The following is a 15,793-nucleotide window of genomic DNA, read 5'->3' on the forward strand; positions in this document are numbered from 1 at the left end:
TAGAAAAAAATGTGTCCTGCAGTTGCTAGATTCATATTTTAAATAAGTCAGTTTGGTCAACTTTCTAAGATATGGTCTTCAAAGCATCTGTATCCTTACTTTTTTATTGCTTATTTTATCTATTACTGAGAGAGCATGTAAAAATCTTCAAAAGATAAATTGTCTATTTCTCCTTTTAGTTCTGCCAATTTTTGCTTTTTATATTTTGAGGCTATGTTATTAGGTGCATGGAAGTTTAGAACTGTTATATATTTTTGATAAATTGATCTTTTTATCATCATGAATTACCCATATATTCATCTCTGGTAATGCTTTCAGCCTTTAATGTCTACAGTTTTGCTATGAATATAACTACCAGGTTTTATGATAGTGTTTATATACTGTATTTTTGCAGTCCACTTACATTCAACTTTGGTATCCTTATACTGTGTCTTATGTAAACAATATATGCTGTTTTTAAAGTTTTAGTCTGTCTCATATTTAAATTGGAATATTTAGCTTATTACTGATATATTCAAGTTTAAATATAACATATTAGTACTTATTATCTATTTATCATACTTATTTGGTGTTTACTGTTCTCTTCCTTCTTGCCTTTTTTTGGATTAAGTATCTTTTTTTTGTTATCCCAGTATCCCCCTTCTCTTTGCTTTGGAATTATCAAATATTTTACTATTTTTCCAATGGTTACTCTTGTTACTTTTCCAATGGTAACTCTCATATAAGTTAGTACTTTTACTGTATCTTGGATAATAAGAGGACCCCAAAATATCTTAACTCCATTTATTTTTCCAAGTAATATTATATTATATTATTGTCATGTATTTTATACATTTCAAACCCCACAGAACATTATTTTTATACATTAATATTCATGCAGATTTTTCTCATATTTATATTTCTTTAAATTTTTATAGAAATAAACACTGAACCATACATTCTTAATGAAATGAAATTTAGAGATTATTCAAAAATATTTTACTAATTTTTAAAACTTTCTACACAAAGCAATCACCATGTAAGTTTCATCTCTCAGTTGTGCAGTTGTTTTCATTTTCGTATGTCCTAGAAAATGTGAATCTTCTCCTTCCTTTGTAGGGGCAAGGCACACAGGATTTTACCTATAACTGGATATCTGCTTCAAAAGTGGTAGTGTTATAATTTCTTTTATCACATCTCTTAAAGCTGTAATTATAACTCGCTTACATCATTTGATTTTTTTATAAAAGGAATATTAAACAGTAAACGTTTCACATGAAGTTTACAGGTATCGAGTATTCTGTTTGCTGTAATAACCTGAACCTTATATTTCTGAGAAAAATACACATAGATCTTGAAGTTATATGCTTGAGATAGTTAAAATTACAATTAGTTATTTCTATTTTTATCAATAAATAGAAGAATTATGATAGTAATATTAAGAAGACTTAATATCTATAAAGGGAAATTTGACCAGGAGTCTCCTCTTATGATGGATTCATAGATGTTTTATGTTTTGGGTTCTTTTTGCTCCTTTGTATATTTCATGTTTTGAAAATAAGGATAGGTTTTTCTTTTCATGCTTCAAAAGCTAATAAAAGAATATAAAAAGGCATGGCACTAAACTACATCTAAACAAAGATGGCTTGGTTACTTGCAGTGTCAGAATTAAGTTTTTTTCCAAGGAGAATGTTTAGTGTTATTTCCAGACACAACATTGCTGGGAAATTTTTTATTTTTTTAATTTGTGGATACATAGCAGATGTATATATTTATGGATACATGAGATGTTTTGATACAGACATGCAATGAGTAATAACCACATCATGAAAACGGAGTATGTATCCCCTCAAGCATTAATCTTTTGTGTTACAAGCAATCCAATTATACTTTGTTTTTTTAAATATAAATTTAAATAATTATTGACTATAGTCACTCTGTTGTGCTATCAAACACTACGTCTTATTCATTCTTTCTAACTAGTTTTTATACCCATTAACCATTCCAACCTCCTCCCCAACAACCTATCTTTCCAAGCTTCTGGTAACCATCCTTCTACTCTCTATCTTCATGAGTTCAATTGTTTTGATTTTTAGATCCCACAAATAAGTGAGAACATGTAATGTTTGTCTTTCTGTGCCTGGCTTGTTTCGCTTAACATAATGATCTCCAGTTCTATCCATGTTGTTGCAAATGACAGGATCTCATTCTTTTTATGGATAAATATTACTCCACTGTGTATAAGTATCATATTTTCTTTATTCATTCATCTGTGGATGGACATTTAGGTTGCTTCCAGTGCTTGGCTATTATGAATAGTGCTGCAACAAACATGGGACTGCAGATATCTCTTTAATATACTGATTTCCTTTCTTTTGGGTATACACCCAGCAGTGGGATTCCTGGATCATATGGTAACCGTATTTTTAGTTTTTGAGGAAACTCCAAACTGTTCTTTATAGTGGTTGTAGTAATTTACATTCCCACCAACAGCATATGAGAGTTCCCTTTTCTCCACATCCTTGCCAGCATTTGTTATTGCCTGTCTTTTGCATATAAGCCATTTTAATTGGGGTGACATGATATCTTATTCTAGTTTTGATTTGCATTTCTCTGATGATCAATGATGTTGAGCAACTTTTTATATGCCTGTTTACCATTTCTGTCTTCTTTTGAGAAATGTCTATTCAAATATTTTGCCCATTTATTGATAGGATTATTAGGATTTTTCCCATATAATTGTTTGAGCTCTTTATATATTCTGGTTATTAATCCTTTGTCAGACCGGTAGTTTACAAATATTTTCTCCCATTCTGTAGTTGTCTTTTCACTTTGGTGACTGTTTCCTTTATTGTCCAGAAGCTTTTTACTTGATGTGATGCCATTTGTTTATTTTTGCTTTGCTTGCCTGTGCTTGTGGGGATTGTTCAAGAAATTTTTGCCCAGACCAGTGTCATGTAGACTTTCCCTGATATTTTCTTGTAGTAGTTTCATAGGTTGAGGTATTAGATTTAAGTCTTTAATCCATTTTGATTTGATTTTTGTATGTGGGGAGAGACTGGGGTCAGTTTCATTCTTCTGCATATGGATATCCAGTTTTCCCAGCACCATTTATTGAAGAGATTGCCTTTTCCCCAGTGTATGCTCTTGACAACTTTGTCAAAAATGAGTTTGCTGTAGGTGTGTGGATTTGTTTCTGGGCTCTCTATTCTGCTTCATTGATCTATGTGTCTATTTTTATGCCAGTACCATGCTGCTTTGGTGACTATAGCTCTGTAGTATAATTTGAAGTCAGGTAATATAATTTCTCCAGTTGTGTACTTTTCACTTAGCATAGCTTTGTCTACTCTTGGTCTTTTGTGGTCCCGTATAAATTTTAGGATTGTTTTCTCTGTTTCTCTGAAGAATGTCATTCATATTTCGATAGGGATTTAATTGAATCTGTAGATTCAGGGAATTTGTAGATTGCTTTGGGTAATACAGACACTTTAACAATATTGATTCTTACAATCCATCAACATGGAATATCTTACCTTTTTTTTGGTATCCTCTTCAATTTATTTCAACAATGTTTTATAGTTTTTATTATAGAGATTTTTCACTTCTTTGGTTAGGTCCCAGGTATCTAATTTTATTTGTGGCTATTGTAAATGGGATTATGCTCTTTATTTCTTTTTTAAATTGTTCACTTTTGGCATATAGAAGTGCTACTGACTTTAGTATGTTGATTCTTTATCCTGCAACTTTATCGAATTTGACAGTTCTAATAGTTCTTTGGTGGAGTCTTTAAGATTTTCTAAATATAAGATCATCTCATCTGCAAACAAGAATAATTTGACTTATTTCTTTCTAATTTGAATGTCCTTTATTTCTTTCTCTTCTCTGATTGTGCTAGCTAGGACTTTCACTACTATGTGGGATAACAGCGGTGAAAGTGGGCATCTTTGTCATGTTCCAGTTCTTAGAAAAAAGGCTTTCAGTTCTTCCCCATTCACTGTAATACTAGCTGTGGGTCTGTCTACAGCTTTCATTATGTCGAGGTATATTCATTCTATACACAGTTTTTTGAAGGTTTTTATTATAAAGGAATATTGAATTTTATCAAATGCATTTTCAGCATCAATTGAAATGACTGTGGTTTTTGTCCTTCATTCTGCTGATACGATGTACCACACTGGTTGATTTCCATATGTTGAACTATCCTTGCATCCCAGGAATAAATCCCTCTTGGTCATAATCAATGATGTTTTTAATGTGTTGTTTAATTTGTTTTTTCCAGTATTTTGTTGAAAACTTTTGCATCAATATTCATCAGAGTTATTGGCCTGTAGTTTTTTTTTTTTTTTCTTGATATGTCTTTGTCTGGTTCTGCTATCAGGGTAATTACTGGCCTCCCAGAATGACTTTGGAAGTATTCCATCCTCCTCTATTTTTGGGAATCATTTGAATGGATTGGTGTTAGCTCTTCTTTAAATGTTTGGTAGAATTCAGCAATGAAGCCAATCAGGTCCTGGGCTTTTCTTTCCCAGTAGATGTATTTTTTTACTGCTTTGATCTTTTTATTTGTTATTGGTCTGTTCAGGTTTTGGATTTCTTCATGGTTCAATCTTGGTAGGTTGCATGTGTCTAGGAATTTATCCATTTCCTCTAGATTTTCCAATTTGTTGGCATACAGTTGCTCATAGTAGCCACTAATGATCCTTGAAATTTCTGTGATATCAATGGTAATGTGTCCTTTTTATCTCTGATTTTGATTTAAGTCTTCTTTTTTTTTCTTTGTTAGTCTGGTTAAAGATTTGTCAATTTTATCTTTCCCCAAAACCAACTGTTTGTTTCATTGACCTTTTGTATTGTTTTCTTTATTTCAAATTTATTTATTCCTGCTCTGATCTTTTTTATTCTACTAATTTGGGGTTTGGTTTGCTCTTGCTTTTCTAGTTCTTTAAGATGCATTTTTAGGTTGTTTATTTGAAGTTTTCCTTCTTTTTTGACATAGGCACTTATAGCTAGACATTTCCCTCTTAGTACTGCTTTCACTGTATCCCACAGGTTGTGCTGTTTTGTGTTGTGTTTCCATTTCATTTATGTCAGAAAAGTTTCAATTTTCTTCTTAATTTCTTCATTGACCTACTGGTCATTCAGGAGCATATTGTTTAATTATTATGTATTTGTATATTTTCCAACATTCCTCTTATTTTTGTTTTTATTCCTTTGTGGTCAGAGAAGATGTTTGGTATTATTTCAATTTTTTAAAAAATGGTGTAAGACTTGTTTTGTAACCTACCATATAGTCTATCCTTGAGAATGGTCCATGTGCTGAGGAAAAGAATGTGTATTCTGCAACCATTGGATGAAATGTTCCCTAAATATTTATTAGGTCATATGGTCTCTAGTGCAGATTAAGTTTGATGTTTCTGTGTTGATTTTCTGTCTGGGAGATCTGTCCAATGCTGAAAGTGGAGTGTTGAAGTCTATTGTACTGGGGCCTCTCTCTCCCTTTAGCTCTAATATTATTTGCTTTATATATTTGGGTGTTCCAGTGTTGGTTGCATATGTATTTACAATCATTATATCCTCTTGCTGAATTGACCCCTTTATCATCATATAGTGACATTCTTTGTCTTTTCTTGCTGTTCTTGTCTTAAAATCTATTTTATCTGATACAAGTATAGCTACTCCTGCTCTTTTTTGGTTTCCATTGGCATGGAATAGCTTTTTCCATGCTTTTATTTCCCATCTTTGTGTGTCTTTACAAGGGAAATGTGTTTCTTGTGGGCAACAGATCATCAGGTCTTATTTTTTTAATCCATTCTGCCACTCTATGTCTTTTGATTGGGGAATGTAGTCTATTTACATTCAATGTTATTATTGATAAGTAAGGACTTACTCCTGCAGTTTTATTTGTTTTATGGTCTTCTCTTTCTTCTTTTCTTCCTGTCTTCCTTTTAGTGAAGGTGATTTCTCTGGTTACATGACTTAGTTTCTTGCTTTTTATCTTTTGTGTATCCATTGTATGTTTCTTGGTTTGTGCTTACCATGCAGCTTGCAAATACTATTTTATACCCCATTATTTTAAGCCAAAACAATTTAACACTGTTTGCCTAAGCAAAGAAATAAACAGGCAAAAAGAAATCTAAGTAAAACTCTATATCTTAACTTCATTACCCCCACTTTTTAACTTTTTGTTGTTTCTATTTATATCTTATTGTACTGTTTATGTCTTGAAAATTTGTTGTAGTTATTATTTTTGACTTGTTCATCTTTTTGTCTTTCTACTTAAAAACAGTTTATACACCATAATCCACATTATAATATTCTGTGTTTTTCTGTGTACTTACTGTTACCAGTGAGTTTTATGCCTTCGGGTGATTACATATTGCTTATTAACATCCTTTACTTTCTGATTGAAGAATTGCTTTTAGTGTTTCTTGTAGGACAGGTCTGGTGTTAATAAAATCCCTCAGCTTTTGTTCATTTGGGAAAATCTTTATTTCTCCATTATGTTTGAGGGATATACTCACCAGATATACTATTCTAGGGTAAAAGGTTTTTAATCCTCTCAGCACTTTAAATATCCCATGCCACTCACTCATGACCTATAAGGTTTCCACTGTAAAGTCTGCTGCCAAATGCATTGGATCCCCATTATATGTTACTTACTTTATTTTCTTGCTGCTTTTTGGATTCTTTCTTTACCCTTAACCTTTGGGAGTTTGATTACGAAATGCCCTGAGGTAGTCTTCTTTGGGTTAAATCTGTTCAGTGTTCTATAATCTTCTTGGACTTAGATATTTACATCTTTCTCTAGGTTTGGGAAATTCTCTGTTATTTTCCCTTTGAATAAACTTTCTACCCCTATCTCTTCCTGTACCTCTTCTTTAAGCCCAATAATTCTTAGATTTGCCCTTTTGAGGCTATTTTCTAGATCCTTTAGGCATGTTTCCTTGTTTTTTATTCTTTTTTCTTTTGTCTCCTCTTACTATGTACTTTCAAATAGCCTGTCTGTCTTCAGCTCACTAATTCTTTCTTCTGCTTGATCAATTCTGCTATTAAGAGACTCTGATACATTCTACAGTATACCAGTTGCATTTTTCAGCTCCAGTATTTCTACTTGATTCTGTTTAATTATTTCAATCCCTTTGTTAAATTTGGCTGATAGAATTCTGAATTTCTTCTCTGTGCTGTCTTGAATTTCTTTGAGTTTCTTCAAAAAAGCTATTTTAAATTCTCTGTATGAAAGGTCACATAACTCTGTTTCTCCAGGATTGGTCCTTAGTTTCTTACTTAGTTCATTTGAGGAGGTCATGTTTTCTTGGATGGCCTTAATGCTTGTAGATGTTCATTTGTCTCTGGGCATTGAAGAGTTAGGTATTTATTGTAGTCTTCTCAGTCTGGGCTAGTTTGCACCTGTCCTTCTTGCGAAAGCTTTCCAGATATTAGAAAGGACTTGGATATTGTTATCTAAGCTGTATCTGCTTTAGGAGGCATCCCAAGCACAGTACCACTTTGGTTTTTGCAGACTCGTAGAGGTTCTGCCTTGACGGTCTTGGATGAGACCCAGAAGAATTCTCTTTATTACTAGGCAGAGACTCTTGTTCTCTTCCCTTACTTTCTCCTAAACATACAAAGTCTCTCTGTGTGTGTTCTGAGCCACCTAGAGCTGGGGATGGAGTGACACAAGCACCCTTGTGGCCCTTGACACAAGACTGAGCTGAGTCAGACCTGAAGTTAGCACAGCACAGGGTCTTGTCCAAGGCCTGCTGTAACCACTCCGTGTCAAGCCTATGTTCACTCAAGGCCCTGGGCCTCTACAATCAGCAGGTGGCAAAACCAGCCAGGCCTGTGTTCTTCCCTTCATGGTGGCAAGTTCCCCCAGGCCACACATGGGTGCAAAGGTGACATCCAGGAGCCAGAGACTAGAGTCAAAAAATTTTAGAAGTCTATCTGGTATTCTATTGTCCTGTAGCTGACCTGTCACTCAGACCACAAGATGCAGTGCTTCCCACTCTTCTCTCCCCTTTCCAAAAGTAGAGGAGCCTTATCCTATTGCCACTAATGCTACAGGCCTGCAGTGAGTACTGCCAGCTACCATACATGTTACCTTAAGGTCCAAGAGCTCTTCAGTCAGCTCGTGGTGAATGCTGCCTGGCCTGGGACTCACCATTTAGGATACTGGGCTCCTCTCTGGCCCAAGGCAGGTCCAGCAATGCCATCCATGAGCCAAGTCCTGGAATTAGGGACCCCAAGAACCCACCTGATGCTCTACCCACCTGTGGCTGAGCTGGTACCAAAGGTGAAAGACAAAGTCCCGTTTACTTTTCCTTCTTTTCTCTAGTGGAAGGAGTCTCATGCTGGGAATTTTTACTAGCTTGAGTTATATGGAAATTCGAAAATGAAAGTAGGCCAAATTTTGTGTTCGTGTAGGATACATAATAACACCAACCACTGAAGTACCAAAGATTTCTTTCAATTCCTTGAATTGTTAACTTTTTTCTTCTACAGAATTCTCTCACAGAAATGTCAGCATCATTTTTGTTGATTTAATGACTAGATAATATCAAATATTGGTTGAGTAGTTACTCTATGCCAAGAAATTCCATGCATTATCTCAATTCATCCTCATAACAATCTTATGAGGTAGTTACTATTATCATTCTCATTTCTCATATAAGGAAAATGAGGCTTAGAAATATTTGTCAAGCAGCCCCGGGGGAATGTGGCAAGATGGCCGAATAGGAACAGCTCCAGTCTGCAGCTCCCAGTGAGACCAACACAGAAGGTGGATGATTTCAGCATTTTCAACTGGGGTAGCCAGTTCATCTCATTGGGACTGGTTAGGCAGTGGCTGCAGCTCATGGAGGGTGAGCAGAAGCAGGGTAGGGCGTCACTTCACCCAGGAAGTGCAAGGAGCCAGGGGACCTCCCTCCCTTAGCCAAGGAGAGCTGTGAGGGACTGTGCTACCCAGCTCAGATACTATGCTTTTCCCACAATTTTTGCAATCTGCAGATCAGGAGATTCCCTCATGTGCCTACACCACCAAGGCCCTGGGTTTGAGACACAAAACTGGGTGACTGTTTGGGCAGACACCGAGCCAGCTGCAGGAGTCTTTTTCATACCCCAGTGGTGTCTGGAACCCCAGCAAGACAGAACCATTCACTCCCCTGGAAAGAGGGTTGAAGCCAGGGAGCCAAGTGGTCTTGCTCAGCAGGTCCCACTCCCACAGAGCCCAGCAAGCTAAGAACCACTGGCTTGAAATTCTCACCGCCAGCACACCAGTCTGAAGTTGACCTGGGATGATTGAGCTTGGTGTGGGGAGAGGTGTCTGCCATTACTGAGGCTTTACTAGGCGATTTTCCTCTGACAGTACTAAGAAGGCTGAGAGGTTCAGACTGGACGGAATTCACCACAGCGTGGCAAAGCAGCGTAGCCAGACTGCCTCTCTAGATTCCTCCTCATTGGGCAAGTCATCTCTGAAAGAAAGGCAGCAGCCCCAGTCAGAAGCTTACAGATAAAACGTCCATCTTCCCTGGGGGAAGGGGAGGTGGTGGGAGTAGCTTCAGTGGACTTAAACTTTCCTGCCTGCCAGCTCTGAAGAGAGCAGCTGATCCTGACAAGGAGGATTCTCCCAGAACAGCACTCATGCTCTGCTGACAGACTACCTACCCAAGTGGGTCCCTGACCCCGGTGCCTCCTGACTGGGAGAAAGCTCCCAACAGGGATCAACACACACCTCATACAGGAGAGCTCTGGCTGGCATCAGGCTGGTGCTCCTCTGGGACAAAGCTTCCAGGGGAAGGAGCAGGCAGCAATCTTTGCTGTCCTGCAGCCTCCACTGGTAATACCCAGGCAAACATGGTGTGGAGCAGACCTCCAGCAAACTGCAGCAGACCTGCAGAAGAGGAGCTTGACTGTTAGAAGAAAAACTAACAAACAGAAAGGAATAACATCAACATCAACATAAAGGACCCCGATATAAAAACCCCATCCAAAGGTCATCAGCCTCAAAGATCAAAGGTAGATAAATCCACAAAGATGAGGAAAAACCAGCCCCAAAATGCTGAAAATTCCAAAAACTAGAATGCCTCTTCTCCTCCAAATGATCACAACTCCTCTCCAGCAAGGGCACAAAACTGGATGGAGAATGAGATTGACAAATTGATAGAAGTAGGCTTCAGAAGGTGGGTAATAACAAACTCTGAGCTAAAGGAGCATGTTCTAACCCAATGCAAGGAAGCTAAGAGCCTTGATAAAAGGTTACAGGAACTGCTAACTAGAATAACCAGTTTAGAGAGGAACATAAATGACCTGATGGAGCTGAAAAACACAGCACGTGAACTTTGTGAAGCATACACAAGTATCAATAGCCAAATTAATCAAGTGGAAGAATGAATATCAGACATTGAGAATCAACTTACTGAAATAATGCATGTAGACAAGATTAGAGAAAAAAGAATGAAAAGGAATGAACAAAGCCTCCCAGAAATATAGGACTATGTGAAAAGACCAAACCTATGATTGATTGGTGTACCTGAAAGTGACAGGGAGAATGGAATCAAGTTGGAAACCACACTCCAAGATATTATCTAGCAGAATTTCCCCAACCTAGCAAGGCAGGCCAACATTCAAATTCAGGAAATACAGAGAACACCACTAAGATACAACGCCAAGACACGTAATCATCAGATTCTCCAAGGTTGAAACAAAGGAAAAAATGTTAAGGGCAGCTAGAGAGAAAAGTCAGGTTACCTACAAAAGGAAGCCCATCAGACTAACAGTGGATCTCTCTACAGAAACCCTACAAGCCAGAAGAGAGTGGGGGCCAATATTCAACATTCTTAAAGAAAAGAATTTTCAATGTAGAATTTCATATCTAGCCAAACTAAGCTTCATACATGAAGGAGAAATTAAATCCTTTCCAGACAAGCAAATGCTGAGGGATTTTTATCACCACCAGGCCTGCCTTACAAGAGCTCCTGAAGGAAGCACTAAGTATGGAAAGGAGAAACTGGTAACAGCCACTGCAAAAACACACCAAAATATAAAGACCAATGACACTATAAAAAAACTGCATTAACTAATGTGCAAAATAACCAGCTAGCATCATGATGACAGGATTAAATTCACACGTAACAATATTAACGTTAAATGTAAACGGGCTAAATTTCCCAATTAAAAGACACAGACTGGCAAATTGGATAAAGAGTCAAGACCCATCAGTGTGCTGCATTCAGAAGAATTATCTCACGTAAAAAGACACACAAATAGGCTCAAAATAAAGGGGTGGAGGAATATTTACCAAGCAAATGGAAAGCAAAAAAAAAAGGTAGAGGTTGCTATCCTAGTCTCTGATAAAACAGACTTTAAACCAACAAAGATCAAGACAGACAAAGAAGGACGTTACATAATGGTAAAGGGATCAATGCAGCAAAAAGAGCTAACTATCATAAATATATATGCACCCAATACATAAGCACCCAGATTCATAAAACAAGTTCTTAGAGACCTACAAAGAGACTAAGACTCCCACATCATAATAGTAGGAGACTTTAACACCCCATTGTCAATATTAGAGAGATCAATGAGACAGAAAATTAAGGATATTCAGGACTTGAACTCAGCTCTGGACCAAGAGGACCTAATAGACATCTACAGAACTCTCCACCCCAGATCAACAGAATATACATTCTTCTCAGCACCACATAGCACATATTCTAAAATTGACCAAATAATTAGAAGTAAAACACCCTTCAGTAAATGTAAAAGAATAGAAATCATAACAAACAGTCTCTCAGACCAAAGTGCAATCAAATTAGAATTCAGGATTAAGAAACTCACTCAAAACCACACAACTACATGGAAACTGAAAAACTTGCTCCTGAATGACTACTGGATAATAACAAAATTAAGGCAGAACTCAAGAAGTTCTTTGAAACCAATCAGAACAAAGAGAGAACATACCAGAATCACTGGGACATGGCTAAAGCAGTGTTAAGAGGAAAATTTATAGCATTAAATGCTGACAACAGAAAGCTGGAAAGATCTTAAATCAACACCCAACATCACAATTAAAAGAACTAAAGAAGCAAGAGCAAACAAATTGAAAAGCTAGCAGAAAACAAGACATAACTATGATCAGAGCAGAACTGAAGGAGATAGAGACACGAAAAACCCATCAAAAAAATCAATGAATCCAGGAGCTGGGTTTTTGAAAAGATTAACAAAATAGATAGACCACTAGCTAGATTAATAAAGAAGAAAAGAGAGAAGAATCAAATAGACACAATAAAAACTGATAAAGGGGATATCACCACTGATCCCACTGAAATACAAACTATCATCAGAGAATACCATAAAAATCTCTAGGCAAATAAACTAGAAAATCTAGAAGAAATGGATAAATTCCTGGACACATACACCCTCCCAAGACTAAACCAGGAAGAAGTCAAATCCCTGAATAGACCAATAACAAGTTCTGAAATGGAGGCAGTAATTAGTAGCCTATCAAACAAAAAAAGCCCAGGACCAGACAAATTCACAGCCAACTTCTACCAGAGGTGCAAAGAGGAGCTGGTACCATTCCTTCTGAAACTATTCCAAATAATGGAAAAAGAGGGACTTCTCTCTAACTCATTTTATGAGGCCCACATCATCCTGATACCAAAACCTGGCAGAGACCCAACAAAAAAAGAAAATTTCAGGCCAACATCCCTGATAAACATCAATGTGAAAACCCTCAATAAATACTGTTAAACTGAATCCAGCAGCACATCAAAAAGCTTATCCACCACAATCAAGTCAGCTTCATCCCTGGGATGCAAGGCTGCTTCAACATTCGTAAATCAATAAACGTAATCCATCACATAAACAGAACCAATGATAAAAACCACGATTATCTCGACAGATGCAGAAAAGGTCTTCCATAAAATTCGACACCTCTTCATGCTAAAAACACTCAATAAACTAGGTACTGATGGAACATATCTCAAAATAATGAAAGCTATTTATGAAAAACCCATAGCCAATATCATACTGAATGGGCAAAAGGTGCAAGCATTTCCTTTGAAAACTGGCACAAGACAAGGATGCCCTCTCTCACCACTCCTATTCAACATAGTATTGGAAGTTCTGGGCAGGGCAATCAGGCAAGAGAAAGAAATAAGGAATATTCAAATAGGAAGAGAGGAAGTCAAATTGTCTCTGTTTGCAGATAACATGATTGTATATATAGAAAACCCCATCGTCTCAGCCCAAAAACTCCTTAAGCTGATAAGCAACCTCAGCAAAGTCTGAGGATATAAGATCAATGTGCAAAAATCACAAGCATTCCTATACACCAATAATAGACAAGCAGACAGCCAAATCATGAGTGAACTCCCACTCACAGTTGCTACAAAGAGACTAAAATACCTAGGAATCCAACTTACAAGGGATGTGAAGGACCTCTTCAAGGAGAACTACAAACCATTGCTCAAGGGAATAAGAGAGGACACAAACAAATGGAAAAATATTCCATGCTCATGGATAGGAAAAATCAATATCGTGAAAATGGCCATACTGCCCAAAGTAATTTATAGATTCCATGCTATTCCCATCAAGCTACCATTGACTTTCTTCACAGAATTTGAAAAAACTACTTTAAAGTTCATATGGAACCAAAAAAGAGCCTGTAAAGCCAAAACAATCCTAAGCAAAAAGAGTAAAGCTGGAGGCATCATGCTACTGACTTCAAACTATACTACAAGGCCACAGTATCCAAAATAGCATGGTACTGGTACAGAAACAGACACACAGACCAATGGAACAGATTAGAGAACTCAGAAACAAGACCACACATCTACAACCATCTGATCTTCAACAAACCTGACAAAAACAAGCAATGGGGAAAGGATTCCCTATTTAATAAATGATGCTGGGAGAACAAGCTAGCTATATGCAGAAAACTGAAACTGGACCCCTTCCTTACACCTTATACAAAAATTAACTCAAGATGGATTAATGAGTTAAACATAAAACCTAAAGTCATAAAAACCCTAGAAGAAAACTTAGGCAATACCATTCAAGACATAGGCATGGGCAAAGACTTCATGACTAAAACACCAAAAGCAATTGCAACAAAAGCCAAAATTGACAAATAGGATCTAATTAAACTAACGAGCTTCTGCACAGCAAAAGAAACTATCATCAGAGTGAACAGGCAACCTACAGAATGGGAGAAAATTTTTGCAATCTATCCATCTGACAAAGGGTTAATATCCAGAATCTACAAGGAACTTAAACAAATTTACAGGAAAAAAAAAACCATCAGAAAGTGGGCAAAAGATATGAACAGACACTTCTCAAAAGAAGACATTTATGCAGCCAACAAACATATGAAAAAAAGCTCATCATCACTGGTCATTAGAGAAATGCAAATCAAAACCACGATGAGGTACCATCTCACACCAGTTAGAATGCCGATTATTTAAAAGTCAGGAAACAACAGATGCTGGCGAGGCTGTGGAGGAATAGGAACACTTTTACACTGTTGGTGAGAGTGTAAATTAGTTCAATCATTGTGGAAGACAGTGTGGCGATTCCTCAAGGATCTAGTACCAGAAATACCACTTGACCCAGCAATCCCATTACTGGGTATATACCCAAAGGATTATAAATCATTCTACTGTAAAGATACATCCATACTTATGTTTACTGCTGCACTATTTACAATAGCAAAGACTTGGAACCAATCCAAATGCCCATCAATGATAGACTGGATAATGAAAATGTGGCGCATATACACCATGGAATACTATGCAGCTATAAAAAAGAATGAGTTCATGTCCTTTGCAGGGGCATGGATGAAGCTGGAAACCGTCATTCTCAGCAAACTAACACAGGAACAGAAAACCAAACACCACATGTTCTCACTCATAAGTGGGAGGTGAACAATGAGAACACATGGACACAGTGAGAGGAGCATCACATACTGGGGCCTGTCATGCAGTGGGGCACAAGGGGAGGGAGAGCATTAGGTATTTTTCCTAATGGCTTAAAACCTAGATGACGGGTTGATGGGTGCAGCAAACCACCATGGCACATGTATACCTATGTAACAAACCTGCACATTCTGCATATGTATCCCAGAACTTAAAGTAAAAAAAAAAAAAAAAAAAAAAGAAGCCCTATCAGATTAGGGCCCCACTCTTATGACATCATTTGACCTTGATTACCTACTTAAAAGCCATACCACCAAGTACAGTCATGTTGGGGTTAAGGGCTTCAGCACATGAATTTTGGAGGTACACAATTCAGTCCATAACAGAATGAATATTAAGTGGAATTATTGCTAATTTGTAAGGGATAATGTTAGCATTGTGGTGATGTAAGAAACATGTAATTTTTTTGAGATGTATTCTGAAGTATGTAGGAGTAAAATCAAATGATGTCTGAGGCTTTGCTTTTAAAAACTTTAGAAGAAAGGAAGGGAAAAAGAAAAGATGAGAAGGGAAAGGAAGGAAAGAAAAGGAAGGAAATCAGAGCATATATGCCCAACTCTTGATAATTGTTGAATCTTGGTAATGGGTATATTGTGGTTCATCATATCTCTTCACTTCTTCGTATGTTTGAAATTTTCTGTATTAAAACTTCTATCTTTTGTTCTGAAAAAAAAGAGAAAGATTTGCCTAAGGCTGAATAGCAATATTCAGTGATAAATTAGGACTTCAATCAAGCCTGTCTCTTCCTAAAGTTGAGGCACTTAACAACTATGCAACATTGCTACACAGAGAGTTACATGAAGTATTTTTTAACCTTTTGGTAAAATGTAACTGATTCT

General features: G+C 36.8%; 1 protein-coding gene across 1 annotated transcript in view; it reads right to left on the minus strand.

Annotated features, from left to right (window-relative positions):
* Nucleotides 1-15,793, minus strand: part of ACRV1 (acrosomal vesicle protein 1) — a 216,818-nt gene that overhangs the window by 141,705 nt on the left and 59,320 nt on the right. The window lies entirely within an intron of this gene.

Source organism: Pan paniscus, chromosome 9, assembly GCF_029289425.2.
Source record: "Pan paniscus chromosome 9, NHGRI_mPanPan1-v2.0_pri, whole genome shotgun sequence".
NCBI classification, from domain to species: domain Eukaryota; kingdom Metazoa; phylum Chordata; class Mammalia; order Primates; family Hominidae; genus Pan; species Pan paniscus.